General features: G+C 31.8%; 1 non-coding gene across 1 annotated transcript; it reads left to right on the forward strand.

Moving 5' to 3' along the window:
• The first annotated feature begins 1,379 nt into the window (after positions 1-1,379).
• Trnai-aau lies at positions 1,380-1,453 on the forward strand. The gene has a single exon. It is a non-coding gene; the product is annotated as a tRNA-Ile (tRNA).
• The last annotated feature ends 13,706 nt before the right edge of the window (positions 1,454-15,159 follow it).

A 15,159-nucleotide genomic window follows, 5' to 3' on the forward strand; every position in this document is an offset into this window, starting at 1 on the left:
AAGAACACTTGGGCAGCTAAGACGAATCTAACGATACCTCAATTATGTAAATCCGTTCAGTGGTTCTGGAAATATGAGGTAGTAAAGAATATTACATACAAATATACATACATACAAGATACGCGCGAAAAACATAACCCTTCCTTGGCAGTCGGGTAAAAATACACATGTTTTTTAGTAGTTAGTTAGTTTAGTAGCCTAGCCTCTAGCCGTTTTTCTTTATTGTACGTGTTACGAGATACCGAATATGAAATAATTTAGACTGGGGTCTGTTGAGCGGGAGATTCATTAAAAATTATTTTAACATCATAAAGAATAATTTGGAACGAACTTGGAGATGCCATGATCCAACAGTAATAATACACAAGCAAAAATACACAGATAAAGAATAAATTTAATGTGTTTCCGAATTTTTGAAGTGTGAACTCTTGAATAAGAACTGCTTAGGCATTTTCTTTATGTTCAGAAGCTAATTAATGATCTTGATATTTAGTTAATTACAATAACTTAAATTCCTTTTCTTGAGTTCTTTCTTAAGTTTTTCCCTTGGCAAATATGAATCTATAAGTTGTAGTTTATTGATTGAGGAGAAAGAGGTCCTAATGTCCTATTCTAGTACCTGCTGTTAAAATCTATTTGTAACGTATCTGCAGGATAACTGGATAAGCTTAATCAGTAATCGGTGAAACCGGCCCTTACTCTACTTACTCGATTATACAGATCTTTGCTCATCTGTCACGACTTTAATGAAAGAGATTTTAACGATAATATCTTGCATTTATACGACTGGAACGCTTTGAATTATCTCAAAGGATTTAAATCTTTTGATGGTAATAACGGTGTTTTTATGTATTTACAAATTAGCTAATATGTATGTGAGTACATTTAGGTACATTGTTGATACATTTTTTGTTTTTTTTTTTGTCAAACATTTTGACTTAAAGTTATTGACTATTAAGAGGCACAATTAACGTCTAAAATAATTATTTTAATTATTTAGGTGTGTATGTAAGTGCTTATATAATTATGAATGTGTATGTGTGGTATACATATATGGATTATAATTGTTGTCTCTCTTTCTTTTTTTTTCAAAATATTAAAGATATTGCTAATTTTTACGCTCAGAAATCTTAATTAAATGTATAATATATGAATTCATTCCATATGAAAACAAAGGAAATTAAATATAATTAAATAAATATCAAATCGATAGTCAAATAATATAGACACTTTAAATCTTATCTTCTTTTTATAACTTCTTTAAAATTATATAATATTGATATCCGAGTATTTTTTATCTTTATTACTTAAGATAAAATGCTTAGCTTAACATAGCTATTTCATACATTCTGATTCCTTATTTCACGTATCATACCAACGGCCCATTAGCTCAGTTGGTTAGAGCGTCGTGCTAATAACGCGAAGGTCGCGGGTTCGATCCCCTCATGGGCCACAAATAAATATTTTATTTTATAACTGTAATTACAAAATTTACGTTAGCTCGACATATATTCAAACCTAAAATATACTTTCTTCGAGTAAATTAAACTTAACTTTTACAAAGCAAATATAAATTATTTAATAACAAGCAATTGCAAATAATTCTACGCAAACAGTTGCCTTTTTAACGACAAAATGGCGATGTTTTTAGTTTTTCTTTTTTCATACTATTTCTAACTGCTATTATTTTTTTTCTTTTTAAATAACCCTAATATAAATAAAAAAAAAGTGTGTCAGCTCGACGCAAATTACTTTTTCAGATCGACTATCTAAATAGGCACAAAAAAGGCTTACTAGTCTAAGAAAAATATTATTACCATATGAAATGGTAAATAAACGAATCAAATAACGTCGTCTTTCGACGATAGATGGCGTTATTAGTAAACGTCGTTGTCTATTGAGTTCCGATAGATGGCATTACGAGTATTTTGTATATCCACGTATTTTTTTCATACCGGGGGTCGTATATGAAAATCGATTCTTAAGGAGTACACTCAAAAAAAAATGGATATTACAGACGGAATCAAACATGCGAAAACTACCGCTTACTTGCCAAAGGCACTTACTTGCAGCTTGCATTGACGGATTAGTGCTGCTGCTTTAAGCCGACTTCAAAAAAAGGAGTCCTCAATTCGATTTGATTTACCTTTTTATGTATGTTTATTTATTTACACTATGCATACCAATACATAATTGACAAAATGCAGAATTACAATTCTAAGTAAAACAGTTACACCAGTCGTAACAGGCGGCCTTATCGCTAATGCAGCGATTTCTTCGAGGCAACCTTTGGGTGTGTGTGTGTAATGTGTCGACTGATACCTTATTACTTTTGACATTTATTTATTAATTTTTTAAGTTGTATTTGATTATAAGAATTGAAGACAGTCAAATTGTTTTATGGGTCAAATTGTTGCCTGAAATAAAGAATTATTATTATTCTTATTATTATTCCTTTTGAGTGGGGACACCGATTTCGATGATTTTTTTTAAATCGAAAAATGGTGCTTTTTAAAATTTACTTGAGACCTGACAAGTACTTTTCGAGTTATATCTAATAATGCGCATTTACTTGATTTTTTCTTCTACCTCCGTTGTATTACTTGTCGATGTAATTGAAGTCGGGTATTTTTTCGTTTGTGAGCAAACACAATTATTATCTTTATCATATAGTAAGTATCATTATAAAACAAGATTAAAATAAGATCATGATGTAGAACAAATTAAGATCATATTATAAACAATTTCAAAACTGTATCGTTAGTAATATTTCGAAAAAAGAATCACAAAAATCTTCAAAAAGCCCTCAAACTAATTTATTTTTCGTCCATAAATATATTTAATGAATGCTATTGTATGATTTCTAAACAGCATTTTATTTCATTTAACTGACCACATCTCATTGTAACGACAGATGTAACTGTGTTGAAAGTCTGGGAAAAATACACGAAATTATTTGAATTGCTTACATGTACGCAAATATATTTTTTAATTAGAAATGTAATGAATGGAATAAAATGTTTTTATTATTTAGTAAAAACTTTTTTTTTAGATTTTATAGTCTTGTTATCTTAGTATCTGGCTTTATATATAATTGATTAGGAGCTTTACTATTTATTAAGTAAACCTTCTTCACACACCCTGACTTGGAGAGTAAGCTGGTAAATGCGTGACGAGAGCGTTACGAAAGTGTAATTGGGCTAGGCGAGCACACATTTTCTTTCTCTCTTTCTCTCATAGCCTAGTTACTTTTTGTATATCTTAGACACAGTGCAGGCCTATTATACAGAAGTTTTACTTCAGTCGTGTGGTCTAAAGCACGCTCGTTTTTTATAAAAGTGCGTTGTACTTTCGATTTATGATTCTAAATAAAAAATTGCAAATAAGAAGAAATATAATTTTATTGTAAATTTATTTTGTATAATTATTGTAAAGTTTACCTCCATAATTCATATCACACTAACATACACACAGCGTTATGAATATTATTATACATTATTACTTTTTCTTAGTCTGTGGATTCGGTGGCATCGGTTCCGGTTATTACCATAAGGCTTTGAATGACTGATTATGATTAAACTTCAACACTTTTATTACATAAAGAAACCATGCCCAACTGTTATCGTTTAATTTTTATTTGTAATTTTATACAACTAGACTAGCAAACCAGCATATACCTACTGATGGTAGGCGGCAACTGTAACGCATAAATACTTGCAACACTACAATTATCTCAGCCGCGTTGTAGATCTATTCCCTGGTTCGAAACAACATACCCAGAAGCTCTGGCTATGTTATTCAATATAGAAACACAACAATACTCGCAAACATTATTTTTTTTTTCAGACAGCCTCCAAAAATTTAAAAATAAACTTATTGCAAGCTTTACTTCTCTATCTTGACATTAAATGCATCACTATGTCTTTCGATATCGATCATGTTCTGTATGTTTTTCATGAGATGTATGAGTGTGTATATTTCTTCTCTCTTTAAAAAAATGATAGTTAACGTTAAGTTGTTATTGTTTATAGATAAATTGTATTTTTTTTTTCTTTCTATCTTTTTGTAAATTTTAATTTCTATAAGAATTAGTTATTGGGAGTTTTGAGGTATTTTGTTCTTTACATTTATATATTTTTTTTTAAATAAATAAAATAATTACTACTTAGATGGAACTGTCCTTAACCACGCCGTGGCAACTTGTAAATAAAACAACACTCTGCAAATTATTGTAAACATTTTTTTTAAATCTGTATTAGTGTATGTTTTGTAAGTAATCCTAAAAATATAAATAAATAAATAAATTTAGCAATTATAGTGCTATGATCGTACAAATACTTTCCCAGTCGTGCTGCTCTAAATCTTTAGCAAAATATTTCCTGGTATGCCCTGCCTTAATTAAAGTTCATTATAAATATTAAATATTTAATCGACATCAACTAATTCGACCGAAATGTTCGTAAAACAAAATTTTATTACAACTCGGTCCACTTAGAAACACGAAATATCTTGTTTCATTCAGCTTAACAGGTGATTATCTAATATATAACTAATTAGAAAAAATACGTTAACAACATTAGCGGGAAATGAAATGAACGAAATGAATGTCTACAGTCGAACGAGCGGATCGCCATAAATCAAAATAATCTGTGCATCAAACGTTAATGCGTAATCATTAAAAAAAAAAAAACGTGTTTGGCGCTATTTATATTTATTTTCGCGGTTTCCACATCTTTCATTTGTATTTATTTGATATTTTGGATTTATATATTAATTATAATAATAGGCTATTTTTGATTCCGGAAAATGAACATTTCTTAAACATATATCTTCCAAATGTAACTTATCTTTTAAAAACTGTTTTAAAATAAAATGAAAATCACATTACTACCAGCTCCTTTGACTAAAACACCTTAAAAAAAAACATTATTTAGCCCATAGAAGAGAACTATGCCAGAGATAACTAAGGACAAAAAGGGAGAGGGAGAAAGAGAATGAGAAAAAGAAATCTAAAACATAATAAAACTGTACGGTCATCATTGTAAAATGACCTTATTAAAAATCACGAAATTCATAAACACTGCTAAACTCTTAATAATTATATCCACAAAATATTTTAAAATATGTAACCTTCTGCGATTACAAGGCTTTAGGCTTTAGAGATTATTCAAAAATATTTTTAATCTGTCTGATCGTTTCTATTAGCATGCTGAGACAAAAAAAAACAAGTTTTAGATTATATTTATAAGTACAGACTATCAATGATATAAACGTTTTTACGACCTAATTTTTACTATTTAAATTTTTGGTGTTCTAGATAATGAAAAAAATTATGGCTCTGATATTAACTTCTTTAAATGTAACACAAAAAAATAACTGGTTTCATTTTTGAATGTTACGAAGTGTGCACAAAAATTGGCACAATATGCCTTAAAACAAGTATGGAGTAAGTACCTATATATCTTTTATCTGTAACTACACTTAATTTTTTAACCGACTTCCAAAAAAGGAGGAGGTTCTCAATTCGACTGTATTTTTTTTTAATGTATGTTACATCAGAACTTTTGACCGGGTGGACCGATTTCGAAAAAATTTTTTTTAATCGAAAGGTGATGTGTGCCAATTGGTCCCATTTAAATTTATTTGAGATCTAACGACTGCTTTGCGAGTTATATCTAATAATGCGTTTTAACTTGACGCTTTTTTCGTCGACCTACCTTGTATTATACCGCATAACTTTCTACTGGATGTACCGATTTTGATATTTCTTTTTTTGTTGGAAAGGAGATATCCCTAGTTTAGTACCGTGATAAGGAAACCAGGATCTGATGATGGAATCCCAGAGAAATCGAGGGAAACTCTCGAAAATCCGCAATAACTTTTTACTGGGTGTACCGATTTTGATAATTTTAATTTTATCGAAAGAGGATGTTTATCATGTGGTCACATTTAAATTTTATCGAGATCTGATAACTACTTTTTGAGTAATCTTTGATAACGTGTAGTTACTTGACTATTTTTTTGTCGATCTACGTTGTATTACTCGTCGATGTACTCGTAATTGAAGTCGGTTTTTTTTTCATTTGCTAGCAAACGCAATTATTTATTCTAGGTTAGAAGTACTAAAATGTACGAAAAATTTTTAATGAAGAGAATTATAGCCTCTGTAGACATCCAGCTTATATCTTTAGTAGCTCATGTACTGGAAAGGTTATAATATACTATATAATTAAATACTAATATTATAAAGGCATTTTTAAGGTAAAGTAGGTAAGGTTATTTTGACCGCGTAATTCTTAGGAAATACTGGTTCCAATTGAATAATTCATTTTGTGTTTAATATTTCATTTACCACGAAAGGCTATAGACTACATAATATTTTAGTACGATTTATCATTAATTAATCCGGATAAAACCGCAAGCCTCGGCTAATAAAGTTATAAAAAAATGAAGGTCATCGATAAGAGTCAAAAAAAAAAAAACTCGTGTGCATTCGGAAAATACGTCTAGTCATTAAACTTTAGTGTATTTCATAAATGCTAATGCACGATCTTTTGTGTGCAATTCATAATTTAATTGGTTGTATGTGGCAACGTATTACTTACTTAATATATTCAGTCACTCAACCACACATCCGATTGTACGTGTTCAAACTTTTTTGTAAGACCTTTATTATAAATTATTAATGTTTGATATCAATTTTATTATACAAATTGTAATTAGGTATATAACGTAATTGTGTATACTAACAACATTTTTAATCGAAATGTGATGCATGTCATGTGGTCTCATTTAAATTTAATCGATATCTGACGAGTATTTTCCGAGCTATATCTAATAACGCGTATTTACTTGAATCTTTTCTTTTACGACCAAACACAATAATGATTTGTTCAAGGTATTTTCATATTTAACTTAATTCCAAAAAAAAAAACTAATGATCGATGTTCATTTTATTTAATAAATAGCTGAAAAGCCGTTATCCTGTCTTGCAAACTGTCTAACGCGCTATTTTTAAAAGCCTAAAAGCTGACATCAACAAATAAAAATTCGCAAGTCACTTTATGTCCTATAGAGTGCACCACATTCAATATAATGTGACACAACATAGCCTATAACCGACGCTTCTAATGATTTATTTGTCTACATATGACAAGTAGTTTGTGGCATATAAAGGAACAGATGACAGAGATATAGTAATTATTTACTTAGATAGCTGAAATTATAACCCTCATTTTGGCTTTATCGTAGTCGAGTAAATAATTAGAAAATTGAGTCATTTTATTTATGCGTATTTTCCCAATTTTGCATTCTGTGATATGTTGACAGTAAGCAGTTCTCAATAAGCGTCTCATATTTATTTGAAAATTAAAAATATATACAAAATTCAGGATTTATCAATTAATTTAATTAGTAAAATACTATTAATTATTGTAATTTTTTTTGTCCTTTTTTATTTCATTCGATTATTTTATCAACAGTGACATTGGCAGTACATTTTGCGCACCAATTGTTGTTGAATAAATAAATACATTAATTATAATCGTAAAACAAATGTGGCATACAAAGCTACTAAAAACCTGAATAATCACGTTTATTATGTAATAATAAATATTTGCACTCGGCACATATATTTTGCGTCCGAGACACATGAGTCGATCACGTGCGGCGATGGTTCTGTATACTTTTAAGAAATATATGCGTTCTAACTTTAGCTTGTAATTTCGTTAGCTGGCAAAACTGCGCAAAACTGTAACTTAATTTCCAAAAATTACCTTGTCCTATATCGCCGCGTTTTTTCATCCTAAATTTTCCGACCATTGATAGGCATTAAGAACATTGATTGAGCATTAGTAACAAACATCAACAAACGAGTAATATAACTGCAGTAATTATTAGATAATAATCAACTGAACCATATTTATAAAAAGGAGGACACCCGGTGAACCTAAAAAACGTATTTTAAATTTATTAAGCCGTAACAAGGAACAAAAAAATATCACAAATAATTTCCTCTGACGTAACTATGTAAGGAGAACATAACAAAGCATGAATTTTAATGCGATTTGCAAGCGGTCCTACCGTTACTTGCGCGTGCACGCACGCTGCCTACTTAAAACTACAATACCATACATTTATAATTTAATTAAGATTTTCATATTATATAATTAAAGTCAATGGATATTATACAATACTTATTAAGAAATCATAATGCCGTAATGTTTAAACAACGGTGTAAATCGTTTTTTTTTTTAAAGTTCATTCGGTTAACTTATTCTCTCGTATTTGAAAGGTTAACGCCTGCTTTCTACCTCATATCTTCCTTTATTTTATTACTAACAGAACCGCAATTTTGTTTGCTTTAAAATATTTTTTTTTTTTTTCGATTTTTAACTGAATTAATTCTAATCAAATGATTTGTAAAATTACGATTCTAAAATCATTTTAAGGTTACTTAAAAATAAGGGATTTATTTTATTTTGAATATTGTACACTATAATCGACTTCATTACGATTTTACTAGAATTGTCAATAGAGCAATCACTACACTTCTAGACGATGTATAAAATGTAATCTACACTAGATTTCAAGTTAGATGACAATTGTATAAAGACCCTTGCATTGATGTAGGTATGGACCCTTGTCACTTTTTTTTAACGCCTCGCAGACTGGGGGACCTGGAGGTTATGTCGGAGTCATTCCTAGAATGGAGAAGGCGGAATCACGGGTACGCTATTACACTTTCGCGATGATAGAGCAAGGCCTTCTACTACAGATTCTAACATCCATAAAAAGAGTTACCCAACAATATGTAGAGAAATGTAATACTTTTAAAACAATAAAAAAACAATAAAAATAGCATATCCAATATCAACGACGCGTTGGCGCTACTCTCACAGCTCTGGATTGTGGCTGTTGCGCTGACGGTTGCGGGTTCGATCCCCGCACATGAGAAATATTTGTATTGGCCATACAGATGTTTGCCGTGGTCTGGGTGTTTGTGCAGTTTTCGTGGGTGGGTGTCCCCACCGTGCCTCGGAGAGTATGTTAAGCCGGCGGCCCGTTTGTTATCGTGTACATGTGATAGCGATCGTAACTCATAGTAGAGAATATATCCGCAAACCCACATCAGAGCAGCGTGATGGATTAAGCACTGATCCTTCTCCTACATGAGGAAAGAGGCCTAGGCCCAGCAGTGGGATATTACCAGCTGAAGCGAATTCCGTGAAGCACTTTTTGCTTTTTATCGGAACAAAGAAACAGACAAATATAAATTTTGAAATGAACTGTAGTATTTTTATTAATACATAACTAGGTAGGTTCACTTGATGGTAAGCGACGACCGTAGCTTATACACGACTCCAACATCAGAAGCATCACAAGCGCGTCGCCGACTGGTTTTATATCTATCGTGTACAGATAACAGCCGATTACGTTTTTTTATGTACCTATACATATATATTTTATTGTCTTTAAAATGTTGCAAATAATATTTAAATAAAACTTTCGTATAAGTAGACTTTCAAAAAAACTTCTGAATCGTTTCACAAGACTTGTTACATTTAACGGAAAGTTACCAGCGGGTGGTAATGCAAAAGGACAAATTTAAATATTTGTATGTAATAATAATAATAATAATAATTTATTCTTAAGAGTAATATAATATAAAACTGTTGCTTTTATTGTGTTATAAATTAAAAATTATTAACAAGATGAACATTATTTAAAATGCCCTCAAAATTGAATTGAAGTTGGATCCTTGACTACACCTAAGCAACTTCACTTTTCACCCTTGGCACAAATGAACACAATTATAATCCATACAACGAAAAAAATTACAACTACTTCTTCTTACTGCATAAAAGCTAATGTTAGTAAACCGACCGTATTTTAATGCGTTATTAACTTTTTACAAGGTGTTTGGGAAACAAGATTGGGAATTTTGATGATTAATTTTTGATCAAAGCTGATACTTTTCGTGTGTTCCCATTTAAATTTGATTGAAATCTGACGAGAATTGAGTTATCTATAAAAAATCCGTATTTACGTTACGTTGTATTACTTGTCGATATAAATTAAAATCGTTTTTTTTTTTGTTTTTGTTTGCGACCAAACACAGCAAAAGAAAAAGTCTCTCAAAAGAAACAGAAACTCACTCACTTAGAATACAGATCAGCTTTCAAACAAAAACATAACTGATTGCATTCAAATATTTTTGTTAGATGCTATCTAAGAAAAAAAAATAAAGGATTACTATGTTTTTAAAATATTACTATATTTTTTTAATGACAATTCTGGCGCAGTGGTGACAAAATTTTAACTAACCTTAAAAGTCTCAGGATCAATTCAGGCTCCGAAAGGCTATAATAATTAATATTATAATAATTCAGTTTTTGTATAAATATTAGTTTCGATTTTTTGTAATGGTTCCTTTGGGTTTCATTACTGTACCTCGGAGAGCACGTAAAGCGATCGACCCCGATTATTATTGTAAACACCTGATAACAATTATTATTCATGGTGAATACCGACCAGGGTAACAGACAAGCGTACAACCTAAATGGTTGTTAGCGGTTACAGTAGTTTATAGCCTGTACACTAGAAGTATCGCAAATGCGTTGCCGACTCTACCCCTGGACTCTAACTACCTCGCGCTTCAGCTTGTAATATCCCACTACTGGACATAGGCCTCTTTCTCCATGTAGGAGAAGGATCAGAGCTTAATCCACCACGCTGCTCCAATGCGTGTTGGCGGATATATTCTCTACTACGAGTTACGATCGCTATCAGGTGTACATGATAACAACCGGGACCGACGGTTTAACGCGTGCTCTCCGAGGCATGGTGGGGAAACCCACAAGGACTGCACAAACACCTACTAACTACCTCACTCACCACAGAAACACAGCACTAGTTGAAAGTATTATTTGGCTGTGATCTTCTGAAGGGGTCTGAGATCTCACAATCATAAAAGTAACTAGGGCAGGAGGAGACGTAAAGCCCCGATTGCGTTGAATGTATGATGTTTATTTATTTAACACTAGCTCTGCCCGGACATACTTCGTTCTGTCAAAAGTTAATAATATTTTTTTATATTAAAACCTTCCGTGGGCCTTAAGGAACATATAAAAAAATAAATTAGCCATATTGGTCGAGCCGTTCTCGAGTTATGCGCTTAGCATCATTCATTTTTATTTATATAGATAGATTTAAATAGACCAGAAAAATTAGATGATCTAGTTTCCCTGTGTTAGGCTTAGACTTTGGCGAATGTTCGTGTTTCATTTCTTTGTAATTAATTCACAATTAATCATTAATATTTTTTTTTGTAATTGTTTTAAATTGATCATCGAAAACACATAATATATTTAACTAAAGCGTGTATTATTACAAAAACTACATAGTTGATAGTAACCGCGAGTTTGCCTGCTTCGTTACAATTTAGCTATTGATACTTGATGCCGCATCAGTTAAATTAATCGTTTTTTTAACTTTTATTATTATTTAATTTATTAAAACTAGACCCCACATCTTTTCATTCAAGAATCATTTACAAACTCAGTTATTGACAGAGACTTTGTTGAATTAACAATATACGCATACGCTTTCAACCTGTAACATCCCACTGCTGGGCCTCTGTAGGCTCTTCTCTATAAGCCTCTTTCTTCATGTTGGAGAAGGATCGGAGCTTAATCAACTACGCTGCTCTAAAGCTGACTTTTAACTGAGGTAGGGCACAGCAGGAATTTCCTGCTCAAAATATGGAGCACCCCGACTGGGGTAGTACCTCGACCTTACAGAAGACCACAGCTAAATAATACTGTTTTCATGTAGTATTGTGTTCCTGTTGGTGAGTAAGGTGACCAGAGCTCCTGGGGGATTGGGTCGGCAACGCGCTTGCGATGCTTCTGGTGTTGCAGGTGTCTATAAGCTACGGTAATCGCTTACCATCGGGTGAGCCGTACGCTTGTTTGCCGACCTAGTGACATAAAAAAAAAGCTGGTTGCAGGATATGTTCCCTACTATAAGTAACGATCGCTATCAGGTATTTATGATAACAACCGGGACCGACGGCTTCTTCGAGACATCCAAATAAAAAAGGAATATTTGTACAAATACAGTTTCAATTGACACCTCGCACCACTACACCAGAGCGGTTATTAACAGTATAAAATAGTATAAAATGTACAAATTAATGTAAAAAATTTAGATTATAGAAAAAACCCAAGATTATTCGTTGAGTGAATAAAATATTTATCCATCTATATTTAAGCTTTTTAAAAGTATTGGCAGTTTATTTAGGTATCGTAAATAATTTTCTAATGGCGAATATCAATATTATTATATTTAATTCTCATTTATTTTTTTAATCTGTACCTACCTCGGATTTTTTTCTTGAAATAACCGTTTTTGTTTTATCGATGTTTTTAAGTAGAAAATAGTCTAAAATAACAAACACATTTCCGAATGATAACAAATATCAAACTTATTCCTTTTATGATAATCCTACGTCGGTACCGCCATGTATTTAACTCATATCTACGAAATATTTTCATTTTTTTTATGTTTCTGATGAACCATGAGGCCTTTATGATTCCCGCAAATTGTCCATCAAACGTCATCCTTTTTTTTTAAATTCATTCAAGTAGGTAATAACAAGTAATAAAAGTGTGTAAAGATCGAAATAAAATAATGGATAAGTTTCAATACAAAATATTCATGATTACCGAGTCTTATTTAAGTTTCTCAGAGTGATGTAGCCCCTTAAGTTTTTTTTTAATCTGTACAACTTACCACATCGTTATAGGGTACGTAGCTACCGTTGTATGCGAGGACCTCGCTCATCAGTAACAGCAGTCCCGCCACCCACATGGTAACCACATCACGACCACACACTTATCACAATATCAATATATCAAAAACAACTGACTATCATATAAAAAAAATCAACAAGTCACTCCTAGTGAAAAAGTTTCTGTTGTCAAAATTAATATGTCATTTATAACTGGTAGTCATACTTATTTTTTAATTTATTGTTTTTTTTTTTGGACCTGCGTGCGCAAATGTTCGCAGGAAAATGTTAGCGCATGCGCAAACGCGCCGCGCTCGTTGCCGTTGCTCAACAGAGCGCTATCACGATATTCGGCGGTCTCCCCGCCGGCTCAGAATCGGCACCTAGGGCCTGTTTCACCGGTTGTTGATAACGCTATTCGACGGATGACAGTATCCAACAGATAAAAGTTTATGATAGATTATTATCTTTTACCATCGAAGTCTACTATGAGATATTTTTATTCGCAAAGGTCAATCTAAAAGTTGAGGTTTATTAATTGAGGAGAAACATATTCAAATGGCCTATTCTACCTCCTGCTGGTAGGGTTTATTCGTAAATTATTTGTAGGGTCAATTTTACCCATAGCCGGTGAAACCGGCCTTTAATTAGTCAAGCTGACTAACCGGTTAGACCCTTTGACGTATTATACCTTTCGAAAAGTTCACGTACTTTTGGTACTAGACGTATTGACGCCGGATTTGGAAACAAAATTATTCTTTTTTTTTACATTTTAACAGTTTTTTTTTTTTAAGATTTATCTAAAACTAGATGATAGGCCGAATTTCGTAGTCGTAATTTATTTTTATTAATCAATAGATTATTGTGTAAAAAGCTTGTATTGCCAATAACGAAGACAGAAAAAGAAAATTAGTACGCAATTTGGTGCAGTAATTTCGTTGATTAATTTTTATCTATAGACATTTTAACATTTACCCAAAACGACACAAACATTAATTATTTAACTGAAATATATAGAAATACATAATGTAATATTTAAAAAGCTATTCCTGTAATAATCATGTGCAATAGTCATGTAAAATTGCCAAAAATTACGATATTTTTCGATAAAACGTAACTCATTGAAGTTTATGAGCATTTTACAAAATTATAAATTTTTAAACGTTACATATTAGGTAAGAGAATGAATCCAACAAATTACACACTGTTACGGAAACATTGATTGGATTCAGCCTGTAACATCCCACTGCTGGGCATCGGCCTCTTTCTCCATCTAGGAGAAGGATTTGAGCTTAATCCACCACGCTGCTCGACTTCGGGTTGGTGGTGATGAAAATATTATAGATTATCTTAAATTATCATCTATATATCGCGTTAATCTTCAATATTTTAAAGTAATATACCTATTATTCGATACTTTTATTTTTAATCTGTTAAGTATTGTCATGTTTAGTTACAGATCGAATATTTTGCAAAATAATGTATTTCAATTTATACAAAACATTAAGTAGAATATTATAATATTTAAAATAAAATGTTTACTTACGTATAACGAAAAATAAGTCATATATGTTAGTAGTTAAAAATTGTAACTACGTATGAAACGGAAATGTCGCAATTGAAATAAATTTCTGACAATCCACTCTGGCCGAGAGTGTTTAGTGTTAAATAAATCTTTATAAATAAAAATGCTTCATTAAAATATATTATACCTATATACTCGCCTGACCTCCGATTGTTCCAAATCAGTTACTTCTTTGTTTCTTCTTTATGTGTTCTTACTTTCGGTACGAGGTATGTACGAAAGAAAATTAAAAAATAAATTATAATATATTCAGTTAGCTATTTAAAAGACTTCAAAAAAAGGAAAAGATTTTCAACTACGTGTATTAGCCCATAACTGTTTACTGGGTGTAACGATTTTGATAATTCTTCTTTTATTTGACAGCTTGTCGTGTGGTCCCATTTAAATGCCTTATCTGATGAGTAGTTTTTGAGTTATGCCTAATAATGTTTATTATACTACATTTGGGTTTCCCCACCGTGCCCCGGAGAGCACGTTAAGCCGTCGGTCCCGATTGTTATCATGTACAACTGATAGCGATCGTTACTCATAGTGGGGAATATATCCGCCAACCCGCATTGGAGCAGCGTGGTGGATTAAGCTCTGTTCCTTCTCCTACATGGGGAAAGAGGCCTATGCTCACTAGTAAGATATTACAGGCTGAAGCGAATACTTATACCAGTTATATCAGACAAGCTGTATCCCGCAGTTTCGCATGTGTTAAATTGAAGAAAAATAGTCTATGGCCTTCCTCGATAAATGGGCTATCCAGCACAAAAAGGGTTTTTTATTAGAACCATTA

This window comes from Melitaea cinxia, chromosome 7 (genome assembly GCF_905220565.1).
Source record: "Melitaea cinxia chromosome 7, ilMelCinx1.1, whole genome shotgun sequence".
In the NCBI taxonomy this organism is placed as follows: Eukaryota; Metazoa; Arthropoda; class Insecta; order Lepidoptera; family Nymphalidae; genus Melitaea; species Melitaea cinxia.